This window comes from Rattus rattus, chromosome 3, assembly GCF_011064425.1.
Source record: "Rattus rattus isolate New Zealand chromosome 3, Rrattus_CSIRO_v1, whole genome shotgun sequence".
In the NCBI taxonomy this organism is placed as follows: domain Eukaryota; kingdom Metazoa; phylum Chordata; class Mammalia; order Rodentia; family Muridae; genus Rattus; species Rattus rattus.
In genome coordinates this window covers 16490651-16508358 of record NC_046156.1, presented here as the reverse complement: position 1 = coordinate 16508358, position 17708 = coordinate 16490651, and positions in this window count along the sequence as shown.

Here is a 17708-nt window from a genome sequence, read left to right as displayed (position 1 = left end):
AGACTTCTAGCTCATAGCAGAGAGCTACTCCAGTCATTCACAGGACCCAGGGTCCACGCCCCCACCCAGAGGGTTCTTCCGACTTGCTACAGTCGACCAAATCTCACTGAACAAAGACGACTCAGTAAGGAAGACCCTGGAGGGTCTGAGTAACAGACAGGGTGGTGTGGCTCTCATGGGAATCTTTCTGGAGTCAACAATCCCAGTCCATGGCTTTTCGATTCCATTCATTAAAAGATTCTAAGAGCTTGAATGCCTAAGGCCCTGGGCTTCTATCTGGAGATGTGGAGATGAGATACAGTCTTTTACACTGAGAGCCCCAGAACTCTGTGGGGAGACAAACATACTCAAAAGAGACCGTGGCACGAAGAAAGTGGCGATTGAGGCTCAAGAGAGTACCCAGAAGGCTTTGGGAGCTTATAGGGCAGCTGATCAAACCGTCTACGGAAAGGGTTGGCAGAAAGGAAGACTCAGCTAGGCTTTGAGACCAAGACTGAAAAGGCGCTCCCCTCAGAATGCCTTCTGTAACACCTAACCGCCTTTGACGTGCATCCTGCTAGAATCTTCACGCCACCACGAGGAGAGAATTCATATTCCTGACAGCGCAGAAAGGAACCAAACCTGCCTGCCCCCCCACACACACACACCAGCCCCAAAGCCTTCCCTCTACACATCAGGAGAAAGAAGACAGCAAAGTGAGGTCAGAGAGAAGAAATGGAGCCCGTTTGCACAAGCTGGAGCTCCCTGCTGAGCTCCGGGGTCATGCAGAGAGATAGGAGTTGTGGAGAGCATGGGACAGCATCAGCCGGGGCTGTGAATAGGAACTCTGCAGCCCACCACGTTTGGTTCAGCCACTCACAGATCACTGAGCCTTTGGAAGGCCGTGCGACCTTTCTATGCTTCTGTTTTCTCACCTATAAAAGGGGGGATGATAAATGGCAACCCCCTTGTAGACTTGTTATGAGAATTAATGAGCTAAATAAATAGTAATAAATATATACTAGCGGGGAGCAGAGCTGGGAGAGCAGTAAATACGGTGTTCGCTTATAATTATCCTTGAGAGAAGCGATGGCGACTCTGACTTGGGACAGGCGTTTTGGAGCCCAGTGACCTGGCTGAAGCCATGTGGAAGCTTGGTGACCTTGGTCAGTTACATCACGTTGCATACCTCAGTCTCCCCGCCTATAAAACAGGAACTGCAGAGGTCACCCCGCAGGGTTCTATAGACCTCAGTGAGACACTGTTTCCAGAGACAGGAAGTCTGGTTCCACGTATGAAGCGATTTTCTAAACGGTACTCTCGCTTCTGCTCTGTAGGCTAGCTGGCTATGGGCTAAAAAGTTTCTTAGCAATCGGTTGTGCGAAGGTCCTCATGGGAAATTCAATAAAAAGTTAGCAAAGAACTGTAAATTCTTAATTGTAGGGGATTAATAAGGCTTTATTATGGTAAATTTACCTCACACATGATTTAATAGGTCAAAACTACGTTTTGTAATTAAAAACCTAAGAAATCATGCACACTGAGGCTTATAACACACAGATTTAGTCTGAAATAACTAACTCAGGAAGCCATAAAAAAACCGAAGCAGTGTATATAAATCACGGCTTGGAGGAGACAAGGTTTCGGGAGGCAGGTAGGTCTACTCAGAGTTTATACCAGGTCCCCTCAGTATAGCTGCTAAGTCTAACATCTGACATCCAACATCAGTTTAACATCTGAACTGTTCCACCAGCACAGATTTACAGACACGGGGATTCAAGACACAAGAAAAACAGATAGTACAGTAGTGGTCTGGCCACTGCTGACCAACAGTCTTGGTTTTCAGTTTGGTGTCCGGACCTCCTGCATTCCCGAAGTTCCCTGAGCAAAACCTTTCAACCAGATGCCAACCTCACCTGTCTTCCTTTGAATGGACATTCACTGCATTAGAGCCAGTGGTCATTTTGGCCCGCAGAGTAGGAAGGCTGAAGCAGCAGTGAAGTTCTAGAAGATTCTCAAGGTAGCAGTAGGATTGTCTTAGTTACGGTTTTACTGCTATGAACAGACACCACGGCCAACGCAACTCATAAAAACAATATTTAATTGGAGCTGGCTTACAAACACCATGACCAAGGCAAGTCTTATAAAGGACAGCATTTAATTGGGGCTGGCTTACAGGTTCAGAGGTTCAGTCCATTATCATCAAGGCAGGAGCATGGCAGCATCCAGGCAGGCATGGGGCAAGAGGAGCTGAGAGTTCTACATCTTCATGTGAAGGCTGCTAGGAGAAGACTGGCTTTCTGGCAGCTAGGATGAAGGTCTTAAAGGCCACACCCACAGTGACACACCTACTCCAACAAAGCCACACCTACTCCAACAAGGCCACACCTCCTAATAGTGCCACTCCCTGGGCCAAGCATTTTCAAACCACCAAAGTATGTTCCAACAAAAGATGACATCGTGTTGTGGTTTCACAGACAGACAGACAGATCTCAGGTAGAGGATGATTTCATTGCTTACTGTTTAGGTAAACAGACAACCCTCCAGAGTTTTAAGACTCACATGCAAAAGTTTCTTATTTTGTGAAATTAAAAAAATATATCACTACTTCTTATGGTTATTGTGAAAGTCACTTAACAAAATAAAACATGGTGCTTGACACAGTGAGCACTGTGAATTTCTGGCGATTGTTTCTTTTAGGTAAATGTTGAGGATAAAGGGAGACGTGACAAGAATTTTTGGGAGTTCCCATTTTTTTTGCATTGTCGTGAACCACAGAGTTATTTTCTCTCCTGAAGGGAATGCATCTTTGAGTTGGGAGATTGGAAAAAAAAAAGAAAGCAATAATTTAAAATTCTATAAACTGTTTAATGAGTTTTGATCTTTGGCATAAAAGGCTGAACTTTTACGTAATAGGTACGTGACATTTCAATGAAAAGCAAATTGGAAAAGGGTTGGTTTGAAATTGTCTTTGGAAAGAAAACCAGAGAGCAGAGGGTTCATCGGCGGGAACACTTAACTGGCCAGACAGGTAACAAGTTGACTTTGCCATTGTTTTAAATCAGATTTAGAAGTGTGTGTGTGTGTGTGTGTGTGTGTGTGTGTGTGTGTGTGTGTGTTTGTACATACATACATATATTTACTCCAAAACCAAGGACTCCAAGTTCTTTGTTTATACAAAATGTTGACCTGGGAGCAAGAAGAGAAATCCCCTCATGTTGTAAGTGCTCTGAGGTCACATGTCTCTGAGACTTGTGCCATGCTTGGTTTGGAGCTCTGGGAACAGCCATGTCTGATGCCAGAGGGAAAAAATAAGTCTGCATCTGTCTTACAAGACTTCCAGCTGAGCTGTCATCCAATGTCTTTGCTGTCCATCCCCTCCCCATCCACCCATCCATCCATCCACCCATCCACCCATCCATCCATCCACCCACCCATCCATCCATCCATCCATCCATCCATCCATCCATCCATCCACTCATCCAATGGCCTTGCTGCCCATCCCCCCTTGCCACTTGCCCCAACTGCCTGGTCCCTAGGCCAGGGTCCCCAGGCAGACACGCAGGGTCTCACTGTGGTCTTTTACTGATCCATTTTCCCTAGCGGGGACCCTGACTGCTGGCTCCATGTTCCGTTTTCTTAGGAGAGGGATCTTGGTCTGTCTTCTTCACTTTCAGCCTGCTTACCCAGAGGTGTGAGGTGAGATGTCCAGTCGATTAACCACTACAATTCCCATTTCCCTTTCGGATATAGTTTACCTTCGGTGCATTCTGGGAGCTGCTTATGTGAGGCTGGCAACATGACTCTGGTCACAGCCTCAGTTCCTGAGTCTACCAGCCAGGGTCTAATGAACTCCAGTCAGTTAATAAGCTGGGCATAGAGAGTTAAAACTTGTCAGCAGAGGGGGCAGGGAGCTTCGAGGATTCGGAGACTAGACCGTAGCTTCCTATCGCAGTGTCCTTGCTGAAGGCTAACCTTGTACATTTTCCTCATGAAGAATGGGGAAATGTTTTCAATAAAAACACAAGAAGGGAAGGGTCATCATTAGAACCACCGACGAGATGCTCAACGGGTCACACAGACGCGTCTCTTCCGGAGGTGACGCGATGCGGTCTTCAGGCCACCTCAGTGGCACATCCCCACCTCATTGGGGAACACAAGCCCGATACTGGCCTTGAACACTCACTTGGGGCTGGTCTGGAGCCAGGGTATTCTCCAGCATGGCTGTAATTATGTCGGTCAAGGCCTGTGTTCTTGACAAAGAAAACATTCCTCTTACTCAACCCGAGTAATCCTTAATGAGTCCTTGTATCTTGTGATAAATTTCATAATTATTCAGCCCCTACCACTAACACCGAAATTCATCAGTCAAAGCAAATTAGCCGAGATTCATTAGAATAAGACATCTCGTAGGCCCATGTACTTTATTGGCCTCTTACACCAATAGTTTTAATTAGGTACATATTTCACAGCTCTCCAGCCACTCCAGTGAAGGGCTGCCTTTATCCCTTTTATTTACAGTAACAAGCTATCAAACACACACCACCATAATTAAACTTGGATATATAAAAAAAAAAAAACTTGCTTTATTAATGGCAGCCCATCCTAGCCTCGAATTTCTGAAACCTTCACTAGACAGATTTTTTTTTTATTAATTAAATAAATACTATTCAATTAAACTGAAAAGATGGGGTGACGCGCTGGAGGGAAAGGAGAGCTCGATTTAAGAGTGTGACTTTCTTCCTTCCTTCCTTGCAGATCATTTCCTCTATGTCACCTTCAGCAGGGGGAAGGAAAAAAAAAGTCTCTTCATCAGATATTTTAGTGATGAGAAAAGTGATTAAGATCCAGAACATTTTTAAATTATTAATACGGAATTTAAATGATGTTATAAAAAGGGAAATACGGGAGAAAATGTTACACATTCATGGAATTTTGGCTCATGCATAATAAACAGTTGAAAACACTACTTGTACTACCCAAATGAAAGAAGCCTGGCCAAACACTTTTCTCCGCGGGCAACGGCAGCAATAAACGACAAAGGGCGCCATCTGCTGGCGCTCCGCTTGTAAGCGTAATTCCGAGCCTCGTCAGCCCTGCCAGTTAGTAGGTGGTTTAAAAAAAGAGTCCGACGGCTGTACCTGCGATGTTTGCATCTTCTTAGACAAGGGAGAACCGCAAGGAGGAAGACGTTTTTGCTTCATTCTCAAGCCCCTTTCAAGGGTTTCAGGCAAGAAACTGTTCACTGAGGGGAGGCAACTAGCTTTTCTTGCTTTATTTACTAAATTGAGCCTTCTTGATAGTGTCACAGCCAGATCCTTAAAGGGCAATGGCACTGGAGCCAAACTATGCAAATCGCAAACCCACACAAGGTATTGATGTTACCAGGTGCCCCTGGACCCTAAGTTCCTGGCATGCTGGACCATAGAGAACAGCAGAACTCTGGGAAGCTTCTGCCTCCCTTCCCCCTGAAGGTTTGTGGCATCATGGCTACCATTCCTCATGCCCTGGTGTGTAATGGCCGCCTCTCACTGTCCCTTCCCACTCTGATCTTAGTCGTTCATTTGTCTGGTGCTTGAGAGTCCTCATGCTTAAGACCCTGTCAGGGGCTCAAGTGAAGTAAATGAAATAACACTTGAACAGAGTGATCTGTATTGCTTAATTAAACCAGTTTGCATATGCCAGTGAACAAAAAAAGTACGTGCACCAGCCTTTGAATGGCGTCTCTGAAACATTCAGATCCTGGGCCGATTACTTAACAGCTGCAAAGGGGCTCTGTCTCTAAGCCTGGCCAGCCAGACCTGTCTTTCTGGGGCTGCCAGGTATACAACTTGGACGTCCGCACTTCTAGAGAGCACAGTCAAGGGCCCTTCTTACTAGCTATATTTGTGTTGTAAAATGGGGAACTAGATAATCGTAAGGGTTTCTTTAATGTGGTTATACTTCTTTTTGTTTGTTTTGGTTTTTGAGACAGAGTCTTACTCTATAGTTCTAGCTGTTCTGGAATTCACTATGTAAAGCAGGCTGGCCTTGAAAATATAGGGATCTGCCTGCCTCGGCCTCCGCCTCCGCCCCTGCCCCCCCCTCCCCCTCCCCTCCACCTCTGCCCCTGCCTTCGCCCCGCCTCCACCTCCAACTCCACCCCCCAACTCCGCCTCCGCCTCTGCTTCAAGTCCTGAAATTAAGGGTGTGGACCCATACAACTGACCATGGTTATATTTCTTATAAATACCAAATACCAGATATTTCCAGAATTTATATTCAAAATTAATTTGTATTTCATCGGGAATAAAATGTTACCGACGAAACTTGAGCGAACATATTGCCTCCGCCTTTTCTGTGAGGCAAGCCTCACGAAGCATCTTCCAATCTCACTGCTGTGGAAAGAGGTTGCCCCAGCTACGACTACCAGGTTATTCCGTGTGCTCCACATACTGGAAGGGGGACATGTGTGTAATGAATTTCCCTCCAGTTTGTTTTCTTCAGAGCATATATTGCCTATGAAAATAGCAAACCCCAGAGCCGAGGAGATGACTCAGTGATTAATGTGCTTCAAATATATGCGTGAGGACTGGAGTTCGGATCCTCAGAAACCCACATGAATGGCTGCTGTCATTCTACCCCCAGACGGAGATGTGGAATCTCCAGAGCAAACTGACTAGCAAAACCAGCTGAATCTGTGAACTCTGAGTTTGACTAGCATGACTAGCTGTATCTGTGAACTCTGAGTTTGACTAGCAAGACTAGCTGAATCTGTGAACTCTTGAGTTTGATGCAGAGACCCTGCCTCAATGACCAGGGTAGAAGAATAATGAAGAATGATTCCCTACAACAACCTAGGAACACTACATGCACTTGCAAATACATGTACACACACACACACACTACTATATACCAATCCCTATGAGAACTTTTCTATTCACAGGAATCACCCACCCCTGAATTCCTCCCTCTTGTAGGTGAAGCTCCTTTCCACCCTACAGTTTCCCTACAAGGGCCTTCCCAAATAGCTGTCTGCCTTAAATAGAATTGTCCTTCAGAGGCCATTGGTGGCCCACAGTGTGGTAGCATTGGCTTTAACCCCAACGGTTAAGTGTCAGCCCGCCCCTGTGGAGTCAGTCTCCCCTCAGCCCTGGGAGCTACACACTAGTGCCTCTTCCTTCCCTCAGCACGGTTCCCAACCCTTCTGTCTGCATATTTCTTCCTTCTCACTCCTCATCGGTCTTTTATGTCAATTGTTACAGGAACAGGGAAGGAGACATAGTATCAGTCAGGAACTAGGTGTGGTAGCATGTTCCTGCAGTTCTAGCACTGCAGGGAGTCAAGGCTCGAATTCAAAGCCACCTGAGGCTTAGGGACTCCAGGCACTTGAAGGTCATCTTCCTCTCTGCAGCTTCAGAACGATAGACAGAAGTGGTCAGTGGCCAGCATTGAGGGAGAGCATGAACAAGAAAGAGCCCAGCCTTCATGGAACATCTGTGTGTGGCAGGCTCCGGACGTAGGGGTTCGTCAATACTCCCTGGCATCCCACAACGGTCCTATAACAACGAAATACTATCTACAATGTATAGATTGGGAGGGTAAGCCTCACCTTGCACAGAATCACACTAGCACCACTGGCAGAGGTGGGAGCTGATGGGAAGTTCTTATGCTTTTCCACATACAGCACAAAACCCTTCCTCCAAAGCTTCCAAGAGACACTTTAATCTCAGCACTCACCTAGAGGCCCAGAACACTGTGCACAGCCCACATGTTCAGACTCTCCACGGCCATAGCGTGGCCGCACGTGTTCTCTTTGCAGCATTGGCCTGCTTCCCCGCTGCCCTTGGGTGGATTTCCTTCTCCTCACATTCCCAGAGTTCCAATCTCAGGCCCTCTCAGACCATAGCTCTGACCTGTCTATGATAGAATTCATCAACTCATGCTTCCGGTGTGCCTATTTGCTCTTGTGCAAACCCATCACCTTAACATGCCCAGAGTAGTCCATCTCGTCACCAAACTAGGCCTCCCTGCATAGCACCTACTTATTCAAGGGCGTCACTGTCCACACATCGCAGGTCATAAAGATGCTGGCCTCCTCCTGTTGGTTCTCGAGCCCCCCTCGCAATCAGCCACCCAATTGTGATCACCCTTGCTCTAGTAAGCACCAGATCTCATGCCCTTCTCTCCGTCCTTGCTGACTTAGCCCCACCTCCTTCTGCTTGTCATAGTAGATTCCCAGTTAGATCTCTGCCTCTAGACTTAGCATCCAACATCTTCCCTTCACGGATTCATCAAAGAAATCACTTTAAACGTAAATCTTTATGTATCTGTATGCTTCGGAGCTATGAGTATCACCATCAGGAACCAGTGCCAAACTGATTTATGAAGTATTGGTTTCCATAACCTGGAGTGGAAAGTCACATGCTCAGAAGATGAAGATGATGAAGAAGATGGAGCGGATGGAGATGGAGAGGGAGAGGGAGAGGGAGATGGAGATGAAGAAGACACAGTGTGCCTGCCTTCTTTGCTCAGCTCAATCATCCTCTGGGACGAGTGTTTGTTCTTTCTCAAGATGGCCTTCCTTGAAGTAGTCAAATGGCCACTATCAGCTCCATGTACGCACAGCCAAAGCTTAGAAACCTCAGTGTGAAGTTCCAGTGTGAAGTAGCCTGACCCCTGGGATGTGGGACGTCTCAGCTCACCTGTTTCCTGCAATCTCATGACCCAGGCAGTAAATGCTATGCAGGCCCCTCCCTCACCTTTGACTTACTAACGGGAGCAGGAGGATTTCCTGATGGAAATCTCTAGCTCCTTGGACATCACAAGTCTTCTATTTGAGTCTTCTGGGGTCTTTGTTACCCCCAAAGCAACAAAATAACAAACTTTTAGCAAGGAGTGGAGAAACCAGAAAGCTTCTTTCTGCCTTGCTGATGGAAATCTAGAGTGAGGTCCACACTGTGGGAGACTGTAGGCTGGCTTCAAAATGGTAAGGACTTGAGGCAGGAGACATGGCTCAGAGGATAAGGGTGTATCTTACTTTTACAGACCAGAGTTCGGTTCCCAACAGCCATGTCAGACAATTTACAACTGCCTGTAATTCCAGCTATAGGGGGATCAGATACTCCCTTAGGGCCTCTGTGGGTGCCTGCACCCACACACACTTAAAAATAAAATAAATCATTTAAAAAATATAACTTATCATGTGATATAACAATCCTGCTTCTGGGTAGATGCCCCCAAAGACTGGACATAAGAACCCAGAAAGATATTGTCACCAGTATCGATAGAGGCAGAGAACTAACCCAATGTCTACCAGAGTGAATGAATTAAAGACACTGTGGTACAGAGGTACAATATCATTCAGTCCTAAGACGAAATGAAGTTTGATACATGTTCAAACGCCCTCCAACCTCAAAGAATCCCATGTGAAGTAAGCCTAAGATGAGTCCATTTGAGTAGAGAAATAAAGCTGACCAAAGGCTATCGGGGCCTGGAGGGGTGAAAGGTGGTTGTCTAAGCATATGCAGCCTCCACGTAGGAGAATGGGGATGTTCTAAAGACCACTAGTAGCAGGCAGAGCACAACAATTGGAGTGTACTTAAATGTTAGTGAACCATACACTTGCAAAGGGTTGAGATTGCAAATATTATGACTGACTTACCTTATCCCAATGTATAAAAGGTGCCACAGTTCCCTGCCCGCCATCTTTGGGTTGAAGTCTGAGCCCTGAACACGCTATGCAACATCCATTTCAGAATGGTCTGCTATCTCTCCAATTTTGGTCACCTTCTCTACTGATATCTGTTGCTTTCCTCATTGCTGCCATAAAATGTCTGACAAAAGGGCAACTTAAGGGAGGGAGAGCCTATTTCAGCTCACAGGTCAAAGGGATGCAGTCCATCGTGCAGGGAAGGCAGGCCTGGTGGCAGGAAGTGAGACACTTGGTCATGTTCCATGCAGAATCAAGATGCAGAGAGCATGGACGGCTGATAGTCAGGTAACTTTCTTCTTTCTGTGCAGTCTGGAACTCCTGCTAAGGGACTTGTGTCACCCCTCGTTCAGGGGAGTCTTCCCACATCAGTCACCCTCACAGATGTACCCAGAGATTTGTTTCCAACATGATTCTATGTACTGTCAAGTTGGCAATCAAATATAAACCATCACACTTCCTCACCGGAGAAGGCTGCATCAGTAAGGAAAAAAATGTTTGTGCCATCTTGTGCAGTTGTTGCTAGCTATATATGGCCGCTGACACTTGAAATGCGGTTAGTGTGACTAAGAGATGGAATTTCAAACCTTAATTGAGTTAAATTTAAATAGCCATGCATATTTGCTAACGATCCCATTGGACAGCACAGAATTTCATCAGGTTAATTCACAGCCCTGTGTCCTCAATAACTCTTCTCCTTTATCTTTGATGTGCCCCGAACCCCAAGCATACCCGTGTCCTTCCCAACCCCAGCTAAACATGTGAGCCACAGTGAAGGTGAGGAAGGGGTACACTTCTGATGTTCGGCTTAACAGTAACTTTCCCATTCTGGTTTTCTTTGGAGAATTTCTTCAATTCTGTGCTCAGCGCTGCAGATGCAAAAGCAGACCATGTTTTTGCTGTAGGGCTCACAATCATTCTTTTTTTTCCCAGAAGCTCTAAATACCCCTATTTTACAGATAAGACAGGTCCTAAATTCCTCTTCCTATAAAGACACCAGTAATATTAGATTAGGGCCACTCTAATGACTCGTTTCATCTTAATTACCGCCTTAAAGACCCTATCTCCAAATATAGCTATGGTCTAAGTCTTGGAGATCAGGGCTTCAACGTACGAGGTTTGACAGGACCACAGCTGAGCCCATAATGTCCCATCGTTTTAAGAACAAACACAATCCAGCCTTGCTCGAAGTCTGTGGAGAATCTGTATGTACAAGCTGGAGCCCAGGCCAGGAACACAAGGAAGCCTCTTTCCCAGAACCATTCCCAGAAAACTGACTTCCCTCCGTCCTTCAAAAGACTTACCCAGTGTAAGGTAATACGTTGAACACCGGGCAGCAACTGGGAGGGAGGCCCTGGTAACAGTCGGAAGCTGTCTTTACTTGTAACCAAAATACTACTACTACTACTACTACTACTACTACTACTACTACTAATAATAATAATAATAATAATAATAATAATAATAATAATAATAGTCTTAATCAAAGTAAGTTAGAGACACCAAAGCTAGGAAGAAAAAAAAAACCCTACTAACCATGACATCATCTTTACTAATTTAAAAATAATATAAGAAAAACCCAGTTCTCTCAGTGAGCCTCAAGACGAGTCCTTTTCCCCATTGGCTACTTGTTTATTATTCTCATTTTTTCCTTTCCTGTGCTTCTTTTATATTGTTACAAGTTTTTAAAGTCTATTTATTCCCAGTCTATTTTCTTTAAAAACAAAACAAGATGAGGGGCTAACAGGATGGCTCAGTCAGTAGAACACTCGTGGTCCAAGCACGAGGCCCCGAGTTTGCACTTCCAGTAACCACATGTGGCAGTGTGCACCAGTAATCCCAGTGCTGGGGAACCAGAGACAGGTAGAGTCCTCTGCTTCACTTGGCCAGCCGGCTTAGCCAAACTGGTGAATCTGTTCAGCGAAGGAGTGGGTCTGCCTCTGAAAGTAAGGTAGGGCAGCCAAACAAAACACCAGTGGCTTCTGCACCTATGCACACACATATAGTCACTCACACACATACACATGTACACTCATGCACATACACACTTACACCCATACACATGCACAGTTGTGTGCATACACACTCATGCACATGCACATGCACACTCACACACATACACATATACACTCATGCAGATACACATGCACACACATACACATGCACACTCGCACATACACATGCACACTCATGCACATGCACAATCATGCATGTACACACTCATGCACATGCACCTACACACTCACACATATACACATGTACACTCATGCACATACACACACACGCATACTCATGCACATACACATTCATACACATACACACGCACACTCACACACATACATATGCACACTCAGACACATACATACTCACACACATACACATGCACACTTGCAAGAATACACGTATTCTCCCCACACTGTGTTAAAGTTAAGTTCCAGGAATGGTAGAAACTCTAAAACTGTGAGACTTAAACAAGAAAAGAATTGTTTCCTACCCAAGTAGCACACTGCCACATTATCCAGTCTTTCCATGGAGTTAAATAACATCAGGGGCCCAGGCTGCTCTTTTAGTCCATCTCTGTGGCTGCCATTGGCCCAAAGATGACTATTCGGTCTCCTGCTTCTTGGGTGTTACAAGCACACAGGAGGAAGTTGCGCGATCCCTCCTGCTTACATCTCAATGGTCAGATCTTAGGTGTATGGTCATATTCAGCTACAGGGAATCTGGGAACTGTATTCATTTCATGCCAGCCGTGTGCCACCTAGAGCTTAGTGGACTTTACTGTGGAAGAAAGGAGTAACGCACTAGATTATAACCCAACGTGTAACACGGCGAGCCCTCGAGATATAAATAACCGATTGAACAAGCAAATAAATAAGAGAACACACAGCTCTCCCATCATCTTCTAGTAATTTGCAGAGCTTTTCATTCCTAAGGAGACAGTCGTAATTCCTCATTCCGTAAACATGGCCTACACAAAGAGACTTCCTTCCAAACAGTATGACAAAGTGGAGAACTCTAGCAAATCTGACTCAAGCCAGGAAGTAAAGGTTCAAAGCGCAGCTCATGTCAGTATCTTGAACCCTGCGATGGCACATTGACACCAGTACTTAACCCCAGACGTTTTTCCCCAAACCACATAACTTTAGTCTAATCATGACCAAAACACCATTGGAATCTCAGATGAGGAACATTTATAAAAACTTGGCTAGTACTACCCAGGACAGCCAAGGTAACTGAGAGCAAGGAAAATCAGGAAAGTGGACATGGGAGATGTAACTTATTCACGTGAAATCTGGTCTCCAGTATAGAATCCTACAAACACACACAGTAACACATATACACCATATACTCAAGAACATAGACCATACACACACAAGCAGCCTGGGTTACATTAGATAGATCTATCTATCTATCTATCTATCTATCTATCTATCTATCTATCTATCTATCTATCTATCTATCATCCACCTATCTATCATCTATCTATCTATCTATCTATCATCTATCTACCTATCATCTATCTATCTATCTACCTATCTATCTACCTATCTATCTATCTGTTTATCTATCTATCATCTATCTATGTATATGTAAAAATTTTGCTGTTGTTTTGTTTTTTCAAGACAGGGTATCTCTGTGCAACCTTGGTTGTCCTGGAACTCACTCTGTAGAACAGGCTGTCCTCTAACTCAGCGATCCATCTGCCTCTGCTTTCAGAGTGCTGGAATTAAAGGCATTCACCACTATACCCAACAATTTAAATTAATTTTTTAAGGAAAATTACATACTGAATGACAACCGGCAGCCTCTACCAAGGAACCACTTTTGCTCCTTGTATTCTAATTCAAGAGATATTTCTGCTGCAAAGGATCTTGGAGCCCCTTTGACTCATCCTCTGAAGTGAGAGAAGACTGTGTGGAGAACTCCTAAGAAAGGTTTGCCTGGTCTGGAGAACCAGCTGCTGGATAGACCGGAAGCCAGGTGGATGACAAGGGGCCATGTGTTCTCTGCATTCCATGGGCTTCCCTTGTCCTCTAAATTCAAAGTGCAGAGATCTCACTCCTCTCCTGGAGGACAGACCTCAACATGGTAGACGGCACTGTACCATGGTCGGTCTCTGTGATGCCCAGTGACCCCTTCTCTTGGAGCAACAATTTCCTACTTTCAAAGTGGAGATACTGCTAATTGCCTCACAGGACTAACTTGGGGCACAAAACCTATGCAAATATCTCACACTTCCAATGTGTAACAGACCAACAGGGGCCTTCTGACTCGTGGAAACCCTGTAACCCAGTCCAACAGGATGGGCCCAGACATTCCCTTCTGTTTCTTCAACGTGTATCTAGTATTACATATCTTTAAAATTGGAATACAGAATTAGTTATGACACGCTTGTATTTCCTAATTAATTGTTGAAGTTCCTCATTAGTAGGACATTCCAGTGTCTCCTTCTCATCCCTTTCTCCCTGAGTAACCATTTGAGAATTGTACATTTTCACACAGTCAGACCTAAATGTGTATGCAGTTAGGAACTACGGAAGCCTGTTCAGTCCTCTATTCCTCAGCTTCTCATGTCACGACACAGAGTGGTAAATGGGAAACAGTGTAGCAGAGCTTGTTAGGTATAACTGATTCTCTGAGGACAGAGTCAATGGCAGATATAGATCTTGAACAGGCTGGCCAGGCTTCTCTCGGGGAGGGTACCAACAGGCCTCCAGGGTTTCTCCAACCTCAAAACGCAGGTTCCAGGCCCCAGATCTTTCTGCTTGTATGCCTCAGCCTCTGAGCACTGCTGTGGTCTGGATTCCTCCTATCTGCGTCTAGTACCTCCTATCTGACATCCGGAAGAACAGAAAGCACAGTGTTGGCTGTTTAAGAAAAGCTGAAAAAAAAAACTGAACTTCAAAGGCAAATGAACAGAGAAAATGCTTCTGAGCCCCTGAGGTAACCGGCACCAGAACCAAGGCTGCCTCTGTTCTCTGACACCAAGATTATATCAGGCACAGGAGCTTTGGCTCTGAAACACTTGAGATGGAGTGCGACCATGAATCTGGGTCATTCTTCTCTGAGAGACTCTGTTTTCTCCCACAGACTGACTGCCTTTGCACGACGGGAAACAAAACGTTTTGTTTTCCCCAAAGCTCCCGATTCAAGCATTCAGAGTTTGCCATCCTCAGAGATGGGCAATCTCCCCTGGGTTCCAGTTTAGAAAACCTCAGAGAATTACTCTGATTGGCCTGGTTTGAAGTCATTCACCACTCCCAGTCCAATAAAAACCTTGGCCAACCCTTGGGGAGATAAGGTCATATTGCCCAGAAAAACTCAGGAACACCTGAGTTTGTGCCAGTCCTGGAGAAGGGGATATTGTGAACCAAGAACCAACCCTGAACCCCTAGGAATGGAAAGTGTCGGCTCACTCAGCTCCACGCCGATTTCTGCCATTCTAAACAAGCTTTAGAGTATTGGGCTAAAACCGTAAGCGCACAGATTCCGTAGTGGTTTTTTTAGTCACCGAAGAATTACACGGGTCAATAAACAGAGACTTCTTACATGTATCTTGCCTTTTGCTAAGCACTGAAGGAAAGGGGTGGGATTTGGAGAGATGATTGAAAGCCTGCCCTCGGGAAGCTTAGTCATTGTTGGGTCACTTCCGATACAGGCGGATCTAGGCAATCATCTTGTTCCAACAAATTCCCGGGAGGCTACACCCAGAGGGTTGGTTGGTGGAGAGGATGGGCCAGGCTCTGAGCTCCGTTCTCCTTCCGGAATATCATTTGCCAAATCTGTTCTGCCCATAGGCGTGTTACATAAAACAGTGTTTGGGAAACAAGAAACAAAAAGTGAAGGGTATGCGTTAGCTGCCATGCGCGTTAGCTCCCTCGCTTTATTCTTGAGGACTCTAACCAGGGCCCACGATCGGCCCAGCACGGAAAGCTCCACACTCAAGCAAAATCTGGTTGGTAAGGCAGGCAGCCCCTCCCCTCTTCTCCTGAGTCCAGCATCTCCTCTGCCACCAGCTACTGAATAAATCGGCCACCACAGCCAGGGGGCTGCTGTGGCCACTCGGAGAAGATGGCTCCCACTTTTGGGTCATTCCCTAATAACCCAGGTGGACAGTGGGGAAAGTGAAAGACAGGAAGAGAGGAAGGCAGGGCACAGCCAGCATAGCCCAGCAAGTCAGGAATGGAATGCAATTGGAAAGTTAAGGGAGCCCCGGTTGAGGTGGAACACACATACGGTCCACAGTCCGTGCTCCCTCCCTCTCCAGGATATACCACCCTGCACTGGCCCCAGGGAAAAGCAAGTTCCATTCAGGGTTTCTTCTAAAGTGGCTATTTTTTGACTTAAGTCAAAAGCCCTGTCTTTTCCCTTTTTCTGACTTTGTTAGTCTCACGTGGTTCAGACCAGCTAAGGGTGACTTTGAGCTTCTAGTCCTTCTGCCTCTACCTCCCGAGGGCTAGAATTACAGACATCCCCTACCAGGCCCAGCCAGCCTGATACAGGGTTAGAACTAAACCCAGGGTATGGTGAATATTAAACGAGTACTCTACAATCTGAGCCTTGTCCAGGCCCTCAGCATGTGGTTTTGTTTTTTTGTTTGGGATTTGGTTTTTTGTTTGTTTGTTTGTTTGTTTGTTTGTGGGGTTTTTTTTGGGGGGGGGTTGTTTTGTTTTGTTTTGTTTTTGTTTCATTTATTTGGTGTTTGGGTTTTTGTTTTTCTGGGGTTTGTGGGGTTTGGTGGTTGTCGTCGCTGTCTTTATTCTTCCAAGGAAGAGGCTATGATGCAGTGGTGAGAGACAAGGAAGAGAGACAGTCCCTGGCAGTTAGTAAGTGCTCAGTAAACACACGTAGTGGGAACACAAATGGTGAGTCACCAGGACACAGTCCCTTGTGCCTTTCTTCCGAGCGTTCGAGAAGACACTCGAGTTAAAGATCGTAGAGTTTATAGCAGTATCTCATGGGCTGTAAATCTCAGCAGTGCGGTCTTTAAAATCACCACGGCCTACTGAAAATCCATTAAACTCCATTCACAGTCCAGAAACCAGGGAGAGGCAAACTCCTGCCGCTCCTGCCTGTGGCTTCTCCTCGCCTCTCCTTACCACTTCTCCCAACTTTGCTCCAGAAAAATCTCTAGGGAAATGAAATTAAGCCGTTTCCCAGATTTACTTTTCAAAATTAGTCCTGGGCTGGCCTTCAACAAGGCAAACACATTCTGTGCAGTCACGGGAAAGAACAACACAGCATTCCTGGACCAAGGCTTGGAGCCCACGGAGCCAGACAGACGGAACGGGCTGAAGACAGGGATGTGTGTTTTGTAGCAACCGCTGCCTTCAAGGCTGCTCTTCCAGGGGCATAGACCTCTCTCCCTTGCCCTCTGGTTGGTCCTTACCCTTTCTTGATCTTGGAAGTGGCATGTTTACTGTCCCTGCTTGTCTGGGCTGGGGAACTGTTATTCAAAATCACTAAATCACATAAGTGTCCAGAGACTGTCACCAGAGTGGTACAGTTCCCCATCTGAATGTCCTCCTTCTCGGAGTCTTGGGATGGCCTGGCCTTACTGACACAGAAGCTGCCGGCTATGGTGAGTCATCCCATCAGGGTTCCTGCTCGCCAAGGACTTGACGGCACAATTTGCCTGGAAATGAAGAAATTCTAAATCTGCATATTCATCATTCTAGGAAGATAAACTCAGTGTGAGACTAACTAAAATATTTAATAGTCAACATTTAATAATTCTCTGATCATATGTGGGATGAGCTCTCAAAACAGGGCACTGCCATACTCATACATATGAAATTATTCAGGCAGTGGTCAGGAAGGCTCTCTTTCCTTCCCATAATAGATTGTCTTTCATTCAATGTGGGTTCCAACAGTTGCCCCAGGAGAAAGTAACGCCTACTCTGTCCTTGCCTTGTAGAGCAGAGGTCGCGGTATTTAGCAGTCCTGGAATGCCCAGCATCCAACAGTTTCTTATCTTCCCATCCCTCAAGTATTTTTGCTCTGCTTCCCCCCCACTCCCCCCCCCAAAAAAAAG